General features: G+C 50.3%; 1 long non-coding RNA gene across 4 annotated transcripts in view; it reads left to right on the top strand.

The window, feature by feature from the left end:
• The first annotated feature begins 595 nt into the window (after window positions 1-595).
• Window positions 596-19,239, top strand: part of LOC135050993 (uncharacterized) — a 30,574-nt gene continuing 11,930 nt past the window's right edge. Inside the window, exons 1-2 of one of the 4 annotated variants that reach the window (XR_010241976.1) lie at window positions 596-649; window positions 15,945-16,095. This is a non-coding gene — a long non-coding RNA (uncharacterized LOC135050993). Of the gene's footprint in view, window positions 650-4,259; window positions 4,326-15,944; window positions 16,096-19,239 lie in introns of those variants that run through there. The other 3 variants (XR_010241977.1, XR_010241978.1, XR_010241979.1) reach the window with 3 other exon arrangements.

Below are 19,239 nucleotides of genomic sequence, written 5' to 3' on the forward strand. Positions count from 1 at the left end.
TTGCAATAGCCCCGCAGGTGCCACTGGTAAGCAAGCGCACAGAGCCCATTCTGCATTACAGGAAAGCCTGCGGGAGAGTGCGCATTGTGAACAGGTCATTTAAAACTCTCCCTCTTTAGTAAAGAAGACCTTAATACATGCTGCCGTTATCCGGATTATGGTGAAGCGGGTCCGCACAAATAACAGTAGAAGCATTTACAATAACACATCTACCCCTGAATTTAATCAAACACAATCCAACTCTGGCAGCTGGACATGAATGCTGAGATCCACAGTGTGTACAGTGAACTCCAGCTAGAGCAGGGGTGGGGAACCTCCGGCCCGCGGGCCGTATACGTCCCGCGAAGCCGTTTGGTCCGGTCCACCAGCTTGTGTCAGTGAGACACGCTGCCGCTCAGTCCGGCGGCAGCGTGTCTCAGCTGTCAGAACAGGGAGATGGAGGAGAGCGCGGCTGTCGAGTGGGAGCGGCGGCGTGTAGTACTTCAAACCAGCCGCCGGTCCGTGAGCCAATCAGAGCACGCGGACCGGCAGCCAATCAGGAGCCGCGGCTGCCGTTCCGCGAGCTCTGATTGGCTCTCGAACCGGCGGCTGATTTGAAGTACTACACGCCGCCGCTTTCACCCGACAGCCGCGCTCTCCTCCGTCCACGGTAAGCAGCACGGAGGGGAGGGGGGAGGGCATCTGTATACCTGGCACTGTGGGGGAATCTGTATACCTGGCACTGTGGGGGCATCTGTATATCTGGCACTGTGGGGGCATCTGTATACCTGGCACTGTGAGGGGCATTTGTAGACCTGGCACTGTGGGGGCATCTGTATATCTGGCACTGTGGGGGCATCTGTATACCTGGCATTGTGGGGGCATCTGAATACCTGGCACTGTGGGGGCATCTGTATACCTGGCACTGTGAGGGGCATTTGTATACCTGGCACTGTGGGGACATCTGTATACCTGGCACTGTGGGGGCATCTGTATACCTGTCACTGTGAGGGGCATTTGTATACCTGGCACTGTGGGGGAATCTGTATACCTGGCACTGTGGGGGCATCTGTATATCTGGCACTGTGGGGGCATCTGTATACCTGTCACTGTGAGGGGCATTTGTAGACCTGGCACTGTGGGGGCATCTGTATATCTGGCACTGTGGGGGCATCTGTATACCTGGCATTGTGGGGGCATCTGAATACCTGGCACTGTGGGGGCATCTGTATACCTGGCACTGTGAGGGGCATTTGTATACCTGGCACTGTGGGGACATCTGTATACCTGGCACTGTGGGGGCATCTGTATACCTGTCACTGTGAGGGGCATTTGTATACCTGGCACTGTGGGGGCATCTGTATACCTTGCACTGTGGGGGCATCTGTATACCTGGCACTGTTACCTGGCACTGTGGGGGCATCTGTATACCTGGCACTGTGAGGGGCATCTGTATACCTGGCACTGTGAGGGGCATTTGTATACCTGGCACTGTGGGGACATCTGTATACCTGGCACTGTGGGGGCATCTGTATACCTGTCACTGTGAGGGGCATTTGTATACCTGGCACTGTGGGGGCATCTGTATACCTGGCACTGTGGGGGCATCTGTATACCTGGCACTGTGAGGGGCATCTGTATACCTGGCACTGTGGGGGCATCTGTATACCTGGCACTGTGGGGGCATCTGTATACCTGGCACTGTGGGGGCATCTGTATACCTGGCACTGTGGGGGCATCTGTATACCTGGCACTGTGAGGGGCATTTGTATACCTGGCACTGTGGGGGCATCTGTATATCTGGCACTGTGGGGGCATCTGTATACCTGGCACTGTGGGGGCATCTGTATACCTGGCACTGTGGGGGCATCTGTATACCTGGCACTGTGAGGGGCATTTGTATACCTGGCACTGTGGGGACATCTGTATACCTGGCACTGTGGGGGCATCTGTATACCTGTCACTGTGAGGGGCATTTGTATACCTGGCACTGTGGGGGCATCTGTATACCTGGCACTGTGGGGGCATCTGTATACCTGGCACTGTGAGGGGCATCTGTATACCTGGCACTGTAAGGGGCATCTGTATACCTGGCACTGTGAGGGGCATTCGTATACCTGGCACTGTGGGGACATCTGTATACCTGGCACTGTGGGGGCATCTGTATACCTGTCACAGTGAGAGGCATTTGTATACCTGGCACTGTGGGGGCATCTGTATACCTGGCACTGTGGGGGCATCTGTATACCTGGCACTGTGAGGGGCATCTGTATACCTGGCACTGTGGGGGCATCTGTATACCTGGCACTGTGGGGGGCATTTGTATACCTGGCACTGTGGGGGCATCTGTATACCTGGCACTGTGGGGGCATCTGTATACCTGGCACTGTGAGGGGCATTTGTATACCTGGCACTGTGGGGGCATCTGTATACCTGGCACTGTGGGGACATCTGTATACCTGACACTGTGGGGGGCATTTGTATACCTGGCACTGTGGGGGCATTTGTATACCTGGCACTGTGGGGGCAATTGTGGATCTGGCACCGCACTATTGGGGGCATATGTGTATCACGTCCCATTTTAACTGGCCACACCCATTTTTTTGCACACACGGTACCTCTAAGGGGCAGACCTACTGGGGGGCAGGGTAATTTTTTAAGTTGAGAATTTTTGTATGGCCCCCGAAGGATTTTATAAATATCCAAATGGCCCTCGGTAGAAAAAGGTTCCCCACCCCTGCTCTAGGACGTATGAGAAATAGGGTATAACATACAAAAAGTGATAGTAGCAAATCTCAGTCATTAGTAAAGCATAAGTCACGTATCCTGGCACAGAATTAGTATGCTCTTTATACACACTCTTTAGAGAGCATATTGATCCCTTAGAAATCTGCAAGTGAAAAAATAGCAAACAGCTGGGTCTTAATTGTCAATGTTAAAGCGTTGGGTATGAAATGCCAGCATTTGGGATGGCGGTGGTCAGAATACCGACATGGGAAAGGTAAGTATACTTGCCCCGCTAACCCTCCCTACCAGCAGTCTAACCCAAACCATCCCCGGTAGCACTTAAACCTCCCCCCCCTCACACACACACTTCCCACAACCTGTGCCTAATCCTCCCTCCCCCGCAGCCTATCCCTCCCTGGGGGTGCCTAACCCTAACTCCTCCTTCCTGCAGCCTAAACCTAACTCCTCTCCTCGCAGCCTAAAACTAAACACACACACGCGTGACTTACCTCTCTGGTGGCCCGGCATATGCTCGTTTGGGATCCAGGCTGTCCGAGTGGTGGACCTTGTGTGGGTGCCGGCTTTCCAAGCAGTGCGGGATTCCAGTATCAGCATTCCAACTGCCGGGATCCCGACAGCCAGGATCCTGACTGGATCCCGGACAGGCAGCAGTCCGGTTGTTACCTCACTGATGGGTAGATGTATTAATGCACAATATAGGGGAGAAGTGGTATTGGCGCATATTATGTGTGGGGGGTGGTTGTGCCTGTCATTATCAGCACTGCTATCTTTAAGGTAGCACGCCATTTTGCTGGGCAATGTATGAATGGACAGTGGCCCTGGCCACTGCTACAGCTATTGACTTCGACAGCTGCAGCCATCGTTGCCACATACACAGCACTATCCCTGGCTGACTGATCCGACAGCCAGGGATTGTGCATACACAAAAAAATAAAGTTTTTTGGGGGGTTTGCAATAGCCCCGCAGGTGCCACTGGTAAGCAAGCGCACAGAGCCCATTCTGCATTACAGGAAAGCCTGCGGGAGAGTGCGCATTGTGAACAGGTCATTTAAAACTCTCCCTCTTTAGTAAAGAAGACCTTAATACATGCTGCCGTTATCCGGATTATGGTGAAGCGGGTCCGCACAAATAACAGTAGAAGCATTTACAATAACACATCTACCCCTGAATTTAATCAAACACAATCCAACTCTGGCAGCTGGACATGAATGCTGAGATCCACAGTGTGTACAGTGAACTCCAGCTAGAGCAGGGGTGGGGAACCTCCGGCCCGCGGGCCGTATACGTCCCGCGAAGCCGTTTGGTCCGGTCCACCAGCTTGTGTCAGTGAGACACGCTGCCGCTCAGTCCGGCGGCAGCGTGTCTCAGCTGTCAGAACAGGGAGATGGAGGAGAGCGCGGATGTCGAGTGGGAGCGGCGGCGTGTAGTACTTCAAACCAGCCGCCGGTCCGTGAGCCAATCAGAGCACGCAGACCGGCAGCCAATCAGGAGCCGCGGCTGCCGATCCGCGAGCTCTGATTGGCTCTCGAACCGGCGGCTGATTTGAAGTACTACACGCCGCCGCTTTCACCCAACAGCCGCGCTCTCCTCCGTCCACGGTAAGCAGCGGGGAGGGGGGAGGGCATCTGTATACCTGGCATGTGGGGGAATCTGTATACCTGGCACTGTGGGGGCATCTGTATATCTGGCACTGTGGGGGCATCTGTATACCTGGCACTGTGAGGGGCATTTGTATACCTGGCACTGTGGGGACATCTCTATACCTGGCACTGTGGGGGCATCTGTATACCTGTCACTGTGAGGGGCATTTGTATACCTGGCACTGTGGGGGCATCTGTATATCTGGCACTGTGGGGGCATCTGTATACCTGGCACTGTGGGGGCATCTGTATACCTGGCACTGTGGGGGCATCTGTATACCTGGCACTGTGAGGGGCATTTGTATACCTGGCACTGTGGGGACATCTGTATACCTGGCACTGTGGGGGCATCTGTATACCTGTCACTGTGAGGGGCATTTGTATACCTGGCACTGTGGGGGCATCTGTATACCTGGCACTGTGGGGGCATCTGTATACCTGGCACTGTTACCTGGCACTGTGGGGGCATCTGTATACCTGGCACTGTGAGGGGCATCTGTATACCTGGCACTGTGAGGGGCATTTGTATACCTGGCACTGTGGGGACATCTGTATACCTGGCACTGTGGGGGCATCTGTATACCTGTCACTGTGAGGGGCATTTGTATACCTGGCACTGTGGGGGCATCTGTATACCTGGCACTGTGGGGGCATCTGTATACCTGGCACTGTTACCTGGCACTGTGGGGGCATCTGTATACCTGGCACTGTGAGGGGCATCTGTATACCTGGCACTGTGGGGGCATCTGTATACCTGGCACTGTGGGGGCATCTGTATACCTGGCACTGTGGGGGGCATTTGTATACCTGGCACTGTGGGGGCATCTGTATACCTGGCACTGTGGGGGCATCTGTATACCTGGCACTGTTACCTGGCACTGTGGGGGCATCTGTATACCTGGCACTGTGAGGGGCATCTGTATACCTGGCACTGTGGGGGCATCTGTATACCTGGCACTGTGGGGGCATCTGTATACCTGGCACTGTGGGGGGCATTTGTATACCTGGCACTGTGGGGGCATCTGTATACCTGGCACTGTGGGGGCATCTGTATACCTGGCACTGTGAGGGGCATTTGTATACCTGGCACTGTGGGGGCATCTGTATACCTGGCACTGTGGGGACATCTGTATACCTGGCACTGTGGGGGGCATTTGTATACCTGGCACTGTGGGGGCATTTGTATACCTGGCACTGTGGGGGCAATTGTGGATCTGGCACCGCACTATTGGGGACATATGTGTATCACGTCCCATTTTAACTGGCCACACCCATTTTTTTGCACACACAGTACCTCTAAGGGGCAGACCTACTGGGGGGCAGGGTCATTTTTTAAGTTGAGAATTTTTGTATGGCCCCCGAAGGATTTTATAAATATCCAAATGGCCCTCGGTAGAAAAAAGGTTCCCCACCCCTGAGTTAGAGAGCCATTCTGTGCTGTGCCCATAGGCAATGACTCACAGCAGTGTGCTGTTACTTTTGCTGTGGTGGTGTCTCTGTGGAAAGTGCCAGTCATGATGAAGGAGATATTATTATTTATTATTACCAGTTATTTATATAGCGCATACATATTCCGCAGCCAGTGGCGGAACAAGCAAGCGGTGGGCCCAGGTGCAACAAAATGCTTTGGGCCCCCCCCCCCCATCCCATCCAAGTCCACCCCATGGGCAGTGCGCGCCGTAGGCGCGCGCAAAAATACATAGTGGCGTGGCTTCGTGGGGAAGGGGTGTGTCCACAAAATAATACCAATTCATAAAACGGTGCACAGTAGTCTCCATTCTTCAAATTACGCCGCACAGTAGCACCACTACACCAGGTAGAGACCCTTTTACTCCTTACAGCGAACAGATTCCCCTTTTTACACATAACGGCAGACAGTGTGCACTTTTTACACATAACGGCAGACAGCGTGCCCTCGTTACACATAGCGGCAGACAGCATACACTTTTTACACAATGGCAGACAGCGTGCCCTCGTTACACATAGCGGCAGACAGCGTGCCCTCGTTACACATAGCGGCAGACAGCGTGCACTTTTTACACATTACGGCAGACAGCGTCCCCATTTTACACATTACAGCAGACAGCGTCCCCATTTTACACATTACGGCAGACACCATACACTTTTACACATAACGGCAGATAGCGTGCCCTTTTTACACATTACGGCAGGCAGATTCTACCTTTTTACACATAGCGGCAGGCAGATTCCCCATTTTTATACATAGCGGCAGGCAGATTCCCCATTTTTATACATAGCGGCAGGCAGATTCCCCATTTTTACACATTGCGGCAGGCAGATTCCCCATTTTTACATTGCGGCAGGCAGATTCCCCATTTTTACACATTGCGGCAGGCAGATTCCCCATTTTTACATTGCGGCAGGCAGATTCCCCATTTTTTACATTGCGGCAGGCAGATTCCCCATTTTTATACATAGCGGCAGGCAGTCCCCCCTTTTTACACATTGCGGCAGGCAGTCCCAACAAATAAAAAAAGAAAGAGAAAGAAAGAAAGAAAGAAAGAAAGAATTATACTTACCCTCTCTGTTGGCTCAGGCTCCTCGGTGCAGCTTCCCGGGCAGTAGAGAAAAAGGAGGAGGGAGGTGAAGGAGGGAGCCGCAGCAGCGCTGTGTTACTGGTGGAGGCGCTGCTGCTGCTGCCCCTCTGCTTCCCTATAGGCTGTTCTCAGAGACAGCCTATAGTGAAGCAGAGGAGCAGCAGCAGCAGCGCCTCCACCAGTAACAAAGCGCTGCTGCGGCTCTCTCCTTCACTGAGAGACTGTGACCTGTTTGTATATGAGGGAGGGAGGGACGGACCCTCCTCCCTCCTTCGTGTGCGGGTGACCAGAATCGTTCCTTATGACGGGCGGGTCACGGGAGCGCTGGTGTGCGGCTGCGGCATGACATACAATGAGTCATTGTGACTCATTCATGTAATGCCGGCCGGCGGCTGTGGGCCCTTGAGTGCGGCGGGGCCCCAGTGCAATGCACTGCCTGCCCCGCCAGTAGTTCCGCCCCTGTCCGCAGCACTTTACAGAGAATATTTGGGCATTCACATCAGTCCCTGCCCCAGTGGAGCTTACAATCTATTTTCCCTACCACATGTATACACACACACAAATTCAAACTAGGGTTAATTTTGTTGGGATCCAATTAACCTACCAGTATATTTTTGGATTGTGGGAGGAAACCGGAGTACCCGGAGGAAACCCATGCAAGTACAGGGAGAATATACAAACTCCACACAGTTAGGGCTATGGTGGGAATCGAACCCATGACCTCAGTGCTGTGAGGCAGTAATGCTAACCATTAAACCATCCGTACTGCCCCAGATGCTAAAATGATGCAAGGACCATGTGCTGCTTCAGTGTGCCGTGGTGCTTCTGCACTCATCACAACTCTATCTTATTCTTTACAAATGACTGAGGCTACTAATATTGCTGGGTTCAATAACCTGACAAATACCAACGGATCTTTCAGAATTTACTGATAGTTGTTGCATGTTGTACTCTACTGATGAGTTAATTTGGATGCCAGGTTACTATGAATGATCACTGTCTATCTAAGGATTACCATATTTTCTCATACGTCCTAGAGGATGCTGGGGTCCACTTCATGACCATGGGGTATAGACGGTTCCACAAGAGCCATGGGCACTCTTAAGAATTTTCAATAGGTGTGAACTGGCTCCTCCCTCTATGCCCCTCCTCCAGACCTCTGTTTTAGAAATGTGCCCAGGCAGACTGGATGCACTCCAGGGGAGCTCTACTGAGTTTCTCTGAAAAGTCTTATATTAGGTTTTTTATTTTCAGGGAGAACTGCTGGCAACAGTCTCCCTGCTTCATGGGACTGAAGGGGCAGAAGTAGGAACCAACTTCCTGAAGAGTTTCATGGCTCTGCTTCTGGCTGACAGGACACCATTAGCTCCTGAAGGGAACTGAACGCTAGCCGTGTCTAGGTGCTCACTCCCACAGCACGCCGTCATCCTCCTCACAGAGCCAGAAGTCAGAAGACAGGTGAGTGTAAGAAGACAGATCTTCAATCAAGTAAAGTAAAGGCTGATGTACCGCGCGGCTGGCGGGAGCGCAGTGCGCCATTGCTGTCCACACATACATAGGCGCTGAGGGGGCGCCTTGGGCAGCAAATAACCTCGTAAACTGGAAAAAAGGGGGCATAAGATGCCAAGGCACAGCCCTACCCCCGCCAGTATAAATATTATGTAAAAAATCTCTGAGGAGAAACGTGCCATTGTGGGGGCGGAGCTTCCTCCTCAGTCAGTCAGCCAGCACACTGTTCAGCGCCATTTTCTCTCATTCACAGACTGCAGAGAAGAAGCTGGTCCACGTACATTTCTGAACAAGTATCAGGGTGAAAAAAGGGGGGGCCTGGGTGCTAAAACATATTATTCATAATATAATAGCACTTAAAGGTTTCTGTGTACGGAGTATGTGACACAGGGATTTTGTCTCTGTGTACAAAGTACGCGGCACGGGGATTTTTTCTTTGGCGCTGGGTTGTGAACTGGCTGCTCCTAAACTGTGTCCCTCTGACAGATTTTACTGTGGGTCTGTCCGCTATAAGTCCCAGTGTGTCTGTGAGTGTGTGTTGTACACGTGTGTAAGACATGTCTGAGGCAGGGAGTTCCTCCCCGGAGGAAGGCATTTTAGGGACACAGAGTTGTAATGTGGTGGCGCTGCCAGCACACCAAGAGCCTGCATGGGTGAAAGAAATACGTGATAGTATGCATCATATCAATAGGAGATTAGATAAGTCTGAATCTCATGCTGAGTGCTGGAGAAAATCTGTGGAGGATGTGATTTTTCAGGGCTCTGTTCTTCCATCCGCAGGCGACCCCTCTGGCTCACATAAGAGACCATTTGCGAATATTGTGAATACTGATACCGACACGGACACTGATTCTTGTGTCGACGATAGTGACTCCAGGGAAATAGATCATAAATTGGCAAAAAATATACAATATATGATTGTAGCTATAAGGGAAGTTCTGGAAGTCACGGAAGCCACTCCTTTAACTCAAGAGAAGGCTTATTTCTATAAAGAAAAGAAATCCAAGGTCACTTTCCCTCCTTCCCACAAGCTTAATACTCTCTTTGAAGGGATGTGGGTGAATCCCGAAAATAAATTTCGTATTCCCAAGAGAATTCAGATAGCTTATCCTTTCCCGGTGGAGGACAGAAAAAAATGGGAGTCACCCCCTGTGTTAGACAGTGCTCTGTCCAGGTTGACAAAGATGGTAATTCTCCCTGCACCTGGCACGGCTTCACTAAAGGAGCCAGCAGACCACAAAATGGAGACTACATTGAAATCCATTTATGTTGCCAATGGTACGCTACTCAGGCCCACAATTGCTTGCGCGTGGGTGAGTCGCGCTATTGAAAAATGGTCAGAAAGCGTGTCATCAGAAATTGACACGATTGATAAAGATGAGATACTCCTTAAGTTAGGGAATATCAAAGACGCTGCCGCATACATGCTAGAAGCGATGAAAGATATTGGACTCTTGAGTTCACAAGCCGCTACAATGGCAGTATCGGCTCGGCGGGCATTGTGGATTCGCCAGTGGAACGCAGATGCAGATTCCAAAAGAAATATGGAGGCTCTCCAATCTAAAGGTGAGGCCTTATTTGGCGATGGACTGGATGCGTTAGTCTTGGCGGCTACCGCAGGTAAGTCAACATTTTTGCCCTCTGCGCCTGCACCGGCAAAAAAGACATATCACCCGCACTTGCAGTCCTTTCGGCCCAATAAATACAAAAAAGCGAGAGGTTCCCCCTTCTTTGCAGGTAGGGGAAAGGGAAAGAAGTCCACAGCGGCTTCAGGTTCCCAGGAGCAGAAGTCTACCCCTACTTCTGCCAAATCTTCAGCATGACGCTGGGGCTCCTTTGCGGGAGGCCGCTCGGGTGGGGGCACATCTCAAACTGTTCAGCCAAGGTTGGATTCTGTCTGGCCTGGACCCCTGGGTTTTGCAGATAGTATCCCAGGGGTAAAAGCTGGAGTTTCAAGACGTTCCCCCATGCCGATTTTTCAAATCGACCTTGCCAGATTCTCTTCCGGAAAGGGAAGCAGTAACAGCGGCAATCCAAAAATTATGTCAGGATCAGGTCATTGTCCTGGTACCTTTATCACAACAAGGGGAGGGGTTTTAATCAAGCCTTTTTGTAGTTCTGAAGCCGGACGGCTCAGTCAGACCGATCCTAAACCTAAAAAATCTGAATCTCTACTTGAAACGATTCAAGTTCAAAATGGAATCACTGAGGGCAGTGATTTCCAGTCTGGAGGAGGGGGACTACATGGTGTCTGTAGACATAAAGGATGCTTACCTGCATGTTCCCATTTATCCTCCTCACCAGGCTTATTTGAGATTTGCGGTTCAGGATTGCCATTACCAATTCCAGACGTTACCTTTCGGTCTCTCCACGGCGCCGAAGGTATTCACCAAGGTGATGGCGGAGATGATGGTTCTCCTGCGTCAAAAAGGAGTCAATATAATTCCTTATCCAGACGATCTCCTGATAAAGGCGAGATCCAGGGAGCAGTTGTTACAAAACATCACACTCTCCCTGTCAATACTCCAACAACACGGTTGGATCATAAATTATCCAAAGTCACAGTTGGAACCGACGACAAGATTGTCTTTTCTCGGGATGATTCTGGACACAAGTTCAGAGAGTATTTCTTCCAGTGGAAAAGGCTCTGGAAATCCAGAAAATGGTAAAACAGATATTGAAACCATCAACTGTGTTGATTCAAATGTTGGGGAAGATGGTGGCGGCCTACGAGGCCATACAGTTTGGCAGGTTCCATGCCAGAGTTTTCCAGTGGGACCTGTTGGACAAGTGGTCGGGATCCCACCTACACATGCACCGGAAGATAATCCTATCGTCAGAAGCCAGGATTTCGCTCCTGTGGTGGCTACACAGTTCTTACCTACTAGAGGGACGCAGGTTCGGGATTCAGGACTGGGTCCTGGTAACCATGGATGCAAGTCTCCGAGGCTAGGGAGCTGTCACTCAGGGGGAAAGCTTCCAAGGAAAATGGTCAAGTCAGGAAACCTGCCTTCACATAAACGTGCTGGAATTGAGATCCATTTACAACGGCCTTCAACAAGCGGTACATCTTCTTCAAGATCATCCCGTGCAGATCCAGTCGGACAATGTAACAGCAGTCGCGTACATAAACAGGCAGGGCGGTACGAAAAGCAGAGCGGCAATGGCAGAGATGACGAAGATCCTCCTCTGGGCAGAAAGACATGTAAAGGCTTTGTCGGCAATTTTCATTCCGGGAGTAGACAACTGGGAAGCAGACTTCCTCAGCAGACACGATCTCCATCCAGGAGAGTGGGGCCTACACCAAGAAGTCTTCGCAGAGGTGACAAGTCTTTGGGGAGTTCCTCAAGTAGACATGATGGCATCTCGTCTCAACAAGAAGCTTCAGAAATATTGTTCCAGGTCGAGAGACCCTCAAGCAATAGCAGTGGATGCGCTAGTGACCAAGTGGGTATTCCGGTCAGTGTATGTCTTCCCTCCACTTCCGCTGATCCCAAAAATTCTCAAGATCATAAGAAGAACAAGGGTTCGAGCAATCTTCATTGCCCCAGACTGGCCAAGGAGGGCTTGGTACCCAGATCTTCAGGAGTTGCTCATAGAAGATCCTCGGCCTCTTCCTCTTCGCGAGGACCTGCTGCAGCAGGGGCCGAGCGTCTATCAAGACTTACCGCGGCTACGTTTGACGGCATGGCTGTTGAGCGCCGGATCCTAGCCCGAAAGGGTATTCCCAAGGAAGTCATCCCCACCCTTATTCAGGCCAGGAAAGGAGTAACGTCGAAACATTAGCACCGTATTTGGAGAAAATATGTGTGTTGGTGTGAATGCAAGAAGGCTCCTACGGAAGAGTTTGAGTTGGGACGTTTTCTCCATTTTCTGCAGACTGGTGTGGAGGCGGGCCTCCGATTGGGGTCAATCAAGGTCCAGATTTCGGCCTTGTCAGTGTTCTTCAAAAAACAATTGGCCTCTCTTCCAGAGGTTGAGACCTTTGTGAAAGGGGTTCTGCACATCCAGCCTCCATTTGTGCCTCCAGTGGCACCATGGGACCTTAAAGTGGTGTTGCAGTTCCTTCAATCGGATTGGTTTGAGCCTCTACAAGAGATAGAGTTTAAGTTTCTCACTTGGAAAGTGGTGATGCTTTTGGCATTGGCATCCGCACGGCGGGTGTCTGAATTGGGGGCCTTGTTTCACAAGATCCCTTACCTGATCTTCCATGAAGATAGGGTAGAGTTGAGAACTCGTCAACATTTTCTTCCAAAGGTGCAGTGGCGTAACTACTGCCCCCGCAGTCCTCGCGGTGGCTTGGGGGCGAGGGGCTGCGGGGGCGCCACTGACTTAGCACAAATTGACATGCGGACGAGCGTCCGCATGTCAATCTGCGGTCTCCTTCCCTCCGCTGCTGTGTTGGAGGGACCCGGAGGGCACAGCGCGCGCCTCTTCCGTGTCCCTCCTGGCTCTCCGGCCGGTCTAATAAAGGAAGTGCCGTTCGTGAGCTCTGATTGGCTCACGAACCGGCACTTCCTTTATTAGACCGGCCGGAGAGCCAGGAGGGACACGGGAGAGGCGCGCGCTATGCGCTCCGTGTCCCTCCAACACAAAGGAGCGGGGGTGGGGGAGCAGGCACTGAGGAGGGCATATGTGGCACTGGGGGCATATACCTGGCACTGTGGTGGGAGCAGGCACTGAGGGGGCATATGTGGCACTGTGGGGGAATATCTGGCACTGGGGGCATATACCTGGCACTGTGGGGGAATATCTGGCACTGGGGGGAGCAGGCACTGAGGGGGCATATGTGGCACTGTGGGGGAATATCTGGCACTGGGGGCATATACCTGGCACTGTGGGGGAATATCTGGCACTGGGGGGAGCAGGCACTGAGGGGGCATATGTGGCACTGTGGGGGAATATCTGGCACTAGGGGCATATACCTGGCACTCTGGGGGAGTATCTGGCACTGAGGGGAGCAGGCACTGAGGGGGCATATGTGGCACTGTGGGGCAATATCTGGCACTGGGGGCATATACCTGGCACTGTGGGGGAATATCTGGCACTGAGGGGAGCAGGCACTGAGGGGGCATATGTGGCACTGTGGGGGAATATCTGGCACTGGGGGCATATGTGGCACTGGGGGGGTATATTTGGCACTGGGGGCATGTACCTTGAACTGTGGGGGAATATCTGGGACTGGGGGCATATACCTGGGACTGTGGGGGAATATCTGGCACTGGGGGTATATGTGGCACTGGGGGGGTATATTTGGCACTGGGGGCATGTACCTGGCACTGGGGGCATATGTGGCACTGGGGGGGGGGGTATATTTGGCACTGGGGGCATGTACCTGGCACTGTGGGGGAATATCTGGCACTGGGGGCATATGTGGCACTGGGAGCACGGCCCTATCAACAAGCACTACCCCCTAGCAACGAGCATGACACCCAGTGCATGAAACCCCTGGCAACGAGCATGACACCCTGAGCATGAAAATCCCTGGCACCGTGCATGGAACCAAGAGCATGAAACCCCTGGCAACGAGCAGGTAATTTAAAAGTAATTACTGTAGAACTTAATGTGTAATGGGCATTACGGTGTGTGGCATAATGTATCACGGACATTGCGGTGTGTGTCATAATGTGTCAGGCATTACGGTGTGTTGTATACTATATCACGGGCATTGTGGTATGTGGTATAATGTCTCAGGATCATTGCGGTGTGTGTCATACTGTGTCACAGACATTGTATGTGCTATAATGTATCAGGGGCATTGCAGTGTGTAGCATAATGTATAACGGGCATTGCGATTCCTGTCATAATGTGTCACAGGCATGTGTGGCATAATGTGTCGGGGGCATTACAGTGTGTGCATATTGTGTCATGTGCATTATTGTGTGTGGCATAATGTCTGAGGGCCTTTGCAGTATGTGGCATAATGTATACTGGGCATTACTATAAGGAGGAAAAATGACAAATAATGTAAGGGGCATGAATCAGGATTATCTTTCTTTCCTGTGGTAGCTAACGTCTGGGCGTGCAGGTTGCAAAACTGGGGTATAAGGTAGTCTTTTCCTGCAATGCCACGCCCCTTTACGTGAAGCCACGCCCATTTAAACGAAGCCACTCCCCTTTTTGTCCCTTTACTAGTGCCAATTATGGGGGGGGGGGGGGGGCGCCAAAGAATTTTTTGGCTTGGGGGAGAAAAATTTCTAGTTACGCCACTGCAAAGGTGGTTTCATCTTTCCACATAAACTAACCTATTGTGGTGCCAGTGGTTACTGACACATTCACTGAGACAAAGTCTCTAGATGTGGTTAGGGCTTTGAAGATTTATGTCGCTAGAACAGCTCGAATACGGAAAACAGAGTCTTTGTTTGTCCTGTATGCTCCCAACAAGATTGGGTGTCCTGCTTCCAAGCAGACTATTGCGCGTTGGATCAGAGGTACGATTCAGCACGCTCATACTACGGCTGGACTGCCGTTACCGACGTCGGTGAAGGCCCATTCCACTGGGAAGGTGGGCTCATCCTGGGCGGCTGCCCGGGGGGTCTCGGCATTGCAGCTTTGCCAAGCAGCTACTTGGTCGGGGTCAAACACGTTTGCAAAATTCTACAAGTTTAACACCTTGGCCGATGAAGACCTCAAGTTCGGTCAATCGGTGCTGCAGGGTTATCCGCACTCTCCCACCCGTACTGGAGCTTTGGTATAAACCCCATGGTCATGAAGTGGACCCCAGCACCCTCTAGGACGTATGAGAAAACAGGATTTTAATACCTACCGGTAAATCCTTTTCTCCTAGTCCGTAGAGGATGCTGGGCGTCCGTCCCAGTGCGTAGTTTACCTGCAGTTTTGTTATTAGAGTTACACAAGTTGTGTTATATTAGTTTCAGTATGTTGCTGTCATTGGTTCATGCCTGTTGGCGTGTGTTCTGTTGAATGCCATGTTGTGCGGCATGGTTGAGGTGTGAGCTGGTATGTATCTCACCACTAGTATTAAAGTAAATCCTTTCCTTGAAATGTCCGTCTCCCTGGGCACAGTTCCTATAACTGAGGTCTGGAGGAGGGGCATAGAGAGAGGAGCCAGTTCACACCCATTGAAAAGTTTTAAGAGTGCCCATGGCTCCTGTGGAACCGTGTATACCCCATGGTCATGAAGTGGATCCCAGCATCCTCTACGGACTAGGAGAAAAGGATTTACCGGTAGGTATTAAAATCCTGTTTTTATGTATCCAGTGCATTTTATTGACTATTTGTGTTTTATGAGTGATATTATGTTATATTAATTCATGGGAGTTTGTCTGGATACCTTTGGGTATATTTACTAAGGTGGGAGTTTGCCCATAGCAACCAATCAGATTCCACTTAACATTTATCTAGCTGCTTCTAGAAGATAATAGTTAGAATCTGATTGGTTGCTATAGTCAACATCTCCACTTCTAAAAAATGGATACCTTGGTAAATACCCCCTTGTGCTGTGCACACTTAGAATAAGCTGAGACAAATTGTTTCTGTATCTTGGCAGAGTTTGGGTCACCAATAATCATGGATAGTGAGTTCCAGCGTTTTATGGACTCCAGCTTGTCCAGCAAATCTTGAGCAGTGTTCCCAAAGAAGTTTTTTCAGAAGATTTGGAGGAGCAAAAGTCTAATCCCAGAACAGGGGCGGAGATTTGTGTGAGAGCTGCCACACACTCTGGATTGGGAATGGGTGATCTCTCTGTCATGAATACCTCTACATCCCCCTACCATAAAATGGGAGAGTGTGTCTGCGGTTCCCACTGTCCTCTGCATCATAGGCACCGCTCTATTGGACTGTATCACATTGTCTGCTCTGTCTAAACAACCCCAGCGACTTTAAGTACATGTTTCAACCAGCCTATGAGTGCTCATGATGCTCTATTTAAACCTGGTATTGCTGATATGACATTGCTAGTACAACATCTCAGAGCTACCATAGGTGCAGGGAGTTCAGCTGCTATGGGGCCCTGAGCTAAGAGGGGCCCACCTTTCCTACCAACATTACATGTGTTATTTTCATTGGGTGATACATAGGTGCCCTCACAATCTCTTGCCTTGGGGTCTGCAATATACCCTAGACCTGCTCATTGTAATGTGGTATAAAATGAACTGGAGGGCATTGTACTGTTACATAATATGAACTGGGGCATTGTAATTTGGCAGATATGAAGTAGAAGCACTATAGTGTGACATAATACAGGTGAAACTCAGAAAATTAGAATATTGTGCAAAAGTTCATTTATTTCAGTAATTCAACTTAAAAGGTGAAACTAATATATTATATAGACTCATTTCATGTTAAGTGAGATATTTCAAGCCTTAATTTATTATAATTTTGATGAATGTGGTTTACAATTTAAAATAACCCCAAATCCAAAATCTCAGAAAATTAGAATATTACGTAAAATCAATAAAAAAGGGATTTTAAATACAGAAATGTCTGCCCTCTGAAAAGTATAACTATGCATATGTATTCAGTACTTGGTTTGGGCATGTTTTGCATGAATTACTGCCTCAATGCGGCGTGGCATGGATTCTATGAGCCTGTGGCACTGCTGAGGTGTTATGGAAGACCAGAATGCTTCAATAGTGGCCTTCAGCTCTTCTGCATTGTTTGGCCTTATGTCTCTCATCTTTCTCTTGGCAATAACCCATAGATTCTCTATGGGTTTCAGGTCAGGCGAGTTTGCTGGCAAATCCAGCACAGTAATCCCACAGTCATTGAACCAGGTTTTGGTACTTTTGGCAGGTGACAAGTCCTTCTGGAAAATTAAGTCAGCATCTCCATAAAGCTTGACTGATGAAGGAAGCATGAAGTGCTCTAAAATGTCCTGGTAGAGTGCTGCGTTGACTCTGGACTTAATAAAGCACAGTGGACCAACACCAGCAGATGACATGGGTCCCCAAATCAACACAGACTATGGAAACTTCACACTGGATTTCAAGCATCTTGGATTGTGTGCCTCTCCATTCTTCCTCCATATCCTGGGACCTTGGTTTCCAAATGAGATGCAAAATTTGCTATCATCAGAAAAGAGGACTTTGGACCACTGAGCAACAGACCAGGGCCAGTATTTACTAAAAATCAGAGTTTGGCCGATTTGTGTTTTTTTTTCTAAGTCCCAATCCGGGAATTCACTAAGCAGAAAACTCGGCAGTGTCTGGTCTATTCGTAATGGTTTTATTGGCAAAGTTCTGAAATACGAATGAATAGACCATCGGTCAAACGCGGCTGTTATTTCATACAATACGGGCATTCACTATTCATTCGTATTTGGGTGTTAGTCTCTGAGTGCTCAAGTGCGGGTCTATTTTTTTTCGATTCGTTAAAAAAAGCAGCAAAAAAAATAGACCTGCTTTTTCCAGTCAGTGAGATCTGTGCATGGTTATCTATGGGAAAGGGTTTGTTTAGTGTAAAAACAGGAAAAAAAATTGCGTGGGGCCCCCCCTCCTAAGCACAACCAGCCTCGGGCTCTTTGAGCCGGTCCTGGTTGAAAAAATATGGGGGGGGAAATGACAGGGGTTCCCCCATATTTAATCAACCAGCACTGGGCTCTGCGCCTGGTCCTGGTTCCAAAAATACGGGGGACAAAAAGCGTAAGGGTCCCCCGTATTTTTGAAACCAGCACCGGGCTCCACTAGCTAGGTACATAATGCCACAGCCGGGGGACACTTTTATAGTGGTCCCTGCGGCCCTGGCATTACATACCCAACTAGTCACCCCTGGCCGGGGTACCCTGGAGGAGTGGGAACCCCTTAAATCAAGGGGTCCCCCCCCTCCAGCCACCCAAGGGCCAGGGGTGAAGCCCGAGGCTGTCCCCCCCATCCAAGGGCGGCGGATGGGGGGCTGATAGCCATGTGTAAAAAATGTGAATATTGTTTTTAGTAGCAGTACTACAAGTCCCAGCAAGCCTCCCCCGCAAGCTGGTACTTGGAGAACCACAAGTACCAGCATGCGGTGGAAAACCTGGCCCGCTGGTACCTGTAGTACTACTACTAAAAAAATACCCCCCAAAAAACAGGACACACACACCGTGAAAGTATAAGTTTATTGCATACATGCACACCTCCATACACACATACTTACCTATGTTCCCACAAGGCTCGGTCCTCTTCTCCATGTAGAATCCTTGGGGTACCTGTGAAAAAAATTATACTCACATAATCCAGTGTAGATTGTGTCCAATGTATAATCCACGTACTTGGCAAAACAAAAAAACGGAAACCCGACCACGCACTGAAAGGGGTCCCATGTTTACACATGGGACCCCTTTCCCCGACTGCAAGGACCCCCCCCTGACTCCTGTCAAAGAGGGTCCCTTCAGCCAATCGGGGAGCGCCACGTCGTGGCACTGTCCTGATTGGCTGTGTGCTCCTGTAGTGTCTGTGAGGCAGCACACGGCACAGATACAATGTAGCGCCTCTGCGCTCCATTGTAGCCAATGGTGGGAACTTTGCGGTACCATTCGAGTTCAAACACCCTTCAAAACGGCAGAAACACGAATCTTAGTAAATATACCCCCAGTTCTTTTTTTCTTGTGTGGGGGAGCTTCACAAGGAGTGGCCTGATGCTGGAGTTAGTGCATCATGAGCCACCACACACAGACTGATCCTGGACATGGGCTTAAAATTAGAGATGAGCGCCTGAAATTTTTCGGGTTTTGTGTTTTGGTTTTGGGTTCGGTTCCGCGGCCGTGTTTTGGGTTCGAACGCGTTTTGGCAAAACCTCACCGAATTTTTTTTGTCGGATTCGGGTGTGTTTTGGATTCGGGTGTTTTTTTCAAAAAACACTAAAAAACA

The sequence above is a fragment of the Pseudophryne corroboree genome, chromosome 2 (assembly GCF_028390025.1).
Source record: "Pseudophryne corroboree isolate aPseCor3 chromosome 2, aPseCor3.hap2, whole genome shotgun sequence".
Taxonomy (NCBI): domain Eukaryota; kingdom Metazoa; phylum Chordata; class Amphibia; order Anura; family Myobatrachidae; genus Pseudophryne; species Pseudophryne corroboree.